This window comes from Herpailurus yagouaroundi, unplaced genomic scaffold (genome assembly GCF_014898765.1).
Source record: "Herpailurus yagouaroundi ecotype Mexico unplaced genomic scaffold, PumYag 67793, whole genome shotgun sequence".
Lineage (NCBI taxonomy): Eukaryota > Metazoa > Chordata > Mammalia > Carnivora > Felidae > Herpailurus > Herpailurus yagouaroundi.
Window position 1 is genome coordinate 5,624,171 of NW_024420586.1, and position 4,353 is coordinate 5,628,523.

Genomic DNA, 4,353 nt, shown 5'->3' on the forward strand with positions numbered 1-4,353 from the left:
TTGTTACAAGTGGGGGTATGCTGCTGGAATCTAGTGGGTAGATGTCAGGGATGCTGCAAAATTTCCTACAATACACAGGAAATCTTCCAAAACAATGAAATATCTGGCTCAGAATGTCAACCGTGGTGAGACTGAGAAGCCCTACACCAGAGTAAGGTAATTTGGTCATTGAATCAGATTAAAGAGATGGGAAATTATCTAGACCTATTTTGAAATTTAGAATTCTGTCCTGACCATTCCTGAGTATGATGCATCTTTCTTTCCCTAGGCCAGCTGGTTGGTACAGCCTCTGGGCGGCAGCCTGGCAAAAATGAGAACTGTGTGATTCAAACTGAATTCTGGTTTTATAAAAATGTCTTTGTCCCTCTCAGACCTGATCTTTCCATATGAAAAGTTTGGGTGAGAGCAAGGAATAACTGAAAAAAAGGGGGCACGTTTATGGCTACTGGAAAGAGACATTCAGGTGTTATGGAAATGGAGGAAGAGCAACAACCCAGAACCTCGGGTTGCACAGGGAGGAAGGGGCATAAAAGACCTCTGCCTTTCATATCTGCCTCTGAAGACTTCCTCCCCACAGAAACATTCTGGTGAAGCTCTCCCACACTGTTGGAAGCATCTTTAACTGACTGCTGGGTCTGCCATGCCTAGCCAGAGAACTCTGATCACCTTTCCTTTCCCTTAACCTCACTGAGAGATCTATCACAAGATGTAAAGGATGCTCCCAGCTCGTGCAACACACACACACACACACACACACACACACACACCCCTCTGGATGTCACCCTCACCCCCCATCTTCGTCACCCTCGATGGGCTGATGTCACACCACCATGCTGGTGGCATGGACAAATAAGATTGGATTGCCTGCGTTTAGCAGATCTTCCAAAACAAGGAGTAGGCTCAGTTACTTGAACTGAACTGGGAACTTTAACCACACCATTTCCAAACTGGGTTGCCTGACTGATGTAGGTATTACCTGACAGACCTGCTACTTGTAAGGATTTTCTTTCCAAGGGTGTCATTTGTCCTCTTTTTTTTTTTCTTTTGTTTGCCTTCAAGTTTATTTATTTTGAGAGAGAGGGTGGAAGAGAGAGAGACAGAGAGAGAGAGAGAGAGAAAACATGTGAGTGGAGGAGGGGTGAAGAAGGAGAGAGAACCCCAAGCAGGCTTCGTGCTGCCAGCTCAGAGCCCCAGTCGGGGCTCAATTTCATGAACTGCGAGATCATGAAAGAGAGCAAGAGTTGGGCGCTTAACTGACTGAGCCGCCCAGGTGCCCCATTGAAACTGAACTTTTTGCGTGGGAGCTGGGCATTAACCCATCTCACGCCTGAAAACCTCATGACTTGTACCTTACGGTGGTAAACTTGCAGCATCCTGGATCTTCCAACACCCTCACGAGAAGAGCTTAACTCTGAGGCAATAACATCCATACTATGGCCCTCAGGTCTGCCCATTATTTCAATTGCTTTAAGGGAAAGGACACTTGATCTGTTATCTAGGGATACATTCCAGCTGCCTGCTCTGCTTGCTGGGGTGGGGCAAAGGAGGAGAAGAGAGCTGCTTGACTCTCTTCACTTTCACAAATCTTGGGTGCTCTCCTCACCTCTCCTGCTATTCTTCTCATTTCCATTTTCTCTGCAGTCCTTGGTTAACATCCGAGACACCACTCCACCCAAGTGTCTTTACTGCCATGCAAGCTTATTTTTCTTTTGACTTAAATGCCTTTTATTTCAGTTGTGTCTCAGCAGGGCATGACACATACGCATAGACTTGTCTGCTAGCCAGAAGTGAACTCATTAATTTTTAATTTGTCATGTTGCTATCATTTGATCGAGAGTATGAGATTATTGATTTAGGAGCATAACTTGTCACTTAAGTGTTCACCTGACTTTATCCCCAATCTTCTTGCAAATGATTATGCTACTATTGTTGATAATAATAAAGAGTTTCAAATTTTCTTTTAACATTTATTCATTTTTGAGAGACAGAGACAGAATGTGAGCCGGGGAGGGGCAGAGAGAGAGAGGGAGAAAGAGAATCCGAAGCAGCCTCCAGGATCCAAGCTGTCATCACAGAACCCTACGCGGGGCTTGAAATCAGGAACCACAAGATCATGACCTGAGCCGAAGTTGGACACTTAACCGACTGAGCCATTCAGGTGCCCCAATAACAGAGTTTCAAAAGCTATTTGTTGAGTGCTAAAAATGTTTTGGGTAATTTACATATAGTTTCTGCTTTTTAAGAGAAGATGAAGAAACCGTGGTTAGAGGAGCAAAGAAGTATATCGTCTAAGGTCATTGAACTAGTAAGCACCAGAGCCTGCATTATCAGCAAGGGCTGCCTGAATAGGAAGCTTTTGCTTTACCTGTTGTATCACCTTTCCTTTGTTAGTGTATTTAGAAAGTCATTATACTGTAAAAATTCCTGGAAGCCATGCATTTAAAGCCCTAGTCGTGATGAACCCAGGGTGCCTGCCCAAAAATGGCCACCTATATTTTACTGTAAATATACAGCCAGTTCAAACTGTTTCCTCTTTGCATAAGTAAGCCACTTAAAGGTCCTGTTAAAATTACTTCTAAAAATCTTAAAGATGGAATTAAACATTTTTGACACGCTATCTCCTCACATACAGTACCTAGAGAGACTGAACGTTTTGGTCCGTTTTCCACTCAGTGTGCAGACAGTAAGGCTTGCTCTTCTGTGTTTCGTTGCCCTCTTCAATGTTCCCGTAATAGTAGGTTATGCCATTTGATGGGCAATTTGCCTTTGCACCACTTTGCCTGTCATGTTGTTTCCCTAACATTAAGTAGCTGAGACTAGAAAAGGGCTCATAGAGGTTATACAGCTCAATAGAATGTCTGTACTTTTTTTTTCCCCCTTCTTTTTTTAACTTCTCATTACACTTATTTCCTCCTTCACCCTTCTTTACAAATTCACTGGAAACAGTACAGCAAGAAATGCAAATATTCGTTTTTTTCTCCTACAGTGTCCATTAAAAAAATTTTTTTTACAGCATCCATTGATTAATGGCTGATTCAAACTAGGTGAAAAGGAGAGACTAATCAGAAAGAACATAGAAAAATTGTTCTTCTCGGTGTAGTTGTAAATAGCTGCTCTGTTAGGGAATTGGGGCCACTCCCACCAAAACAAAGAGTTAAGGATATTTTTTTTCAAAACAACACCCTGTGTATGTATGTAAATGTGTGGACTATGGATAACATTCCCCATGACAGTCGCCAGAAGGAAAACATGAGATACTTTTGGAACAAACTGCCTTTTTTGACATATACTCACAACATGAATAATCGCATTACAACATTTAATTCAACCAGCATGGTTTGAGAGATGTAAAAATGCGGTTTTCTTGCTGTGTCAGGTCCTCAGCAAAGTGTGGTTATATCTCCTGAGGTCATGTCTACACTTGAGCAGACTCTACATCTGATAAAATGATTATTTCTTGCATCAGGAATACACTCTCTTTGTAGCTCCTATGCAACTCTTTCTTACCTCTGTATAAGATGTGTTTCCTATTGGCACAGTATGCATTTAAAATGGTCCCTTTTACTTTTGGAATTACAAGGTGACTTTTTCACTCCTCAATTTTACAGTTCAGCATGAATATCATCAAATGGTGCAAAACAACTACGGTGGTATTTTGAATATAAAATAAAAAAATGTCTTATGGAAAACTATACATCACATCTACACAGACAGTCCACCTGGTTCAGTGACCCAATCTGAAATTAACTCTAAAATCTTTAAAACAGGAGAAACTATTTCACTTCAAGCCATTCCAGGAAAAATGGAGCCAGTTAACTTAGTCCTCTAAAAATAAATCCTCTGAACTCTTTGCTACCACTTTTTACAAATTCTTGGTCCACCAAGAGGCAGACCTCTTTTTTGTACGTTAGCCTTTGCAAATTATACTTTAAAACTTAACTTGCTCTGAAGACTGACGCAACTTTATTAATACGTCAGGAAATACCTTCAAAAGTACCTTTCACCATCTGGCAATTGAAAGCATTCTGTTCGACACGCTACCAAGGTAACAGAGAATACCATTCTAGAATACTACTGGATTGATTTTTGGCCTCACTTATCTAAACAAACAAACAAAACTTAAATTAACAACTGCAGATTTTGAATCCAGCTTTCTTTTTTATTCATGAAAAATACACACTGCAAGTTACTTCCCTCCAAAAAAAAAAAAAAGAAGTTAAATTAACAACTGCAGATTTTGAATCCAGCTTTCTTTTTTATTCATGAAAAATACACACTGCAAGTTACTTCCCTCCAAAAAAAAAAGTTAAATTAACAACTGCAGATTTTGAATCCAGCTTTCTTTTTTATTCA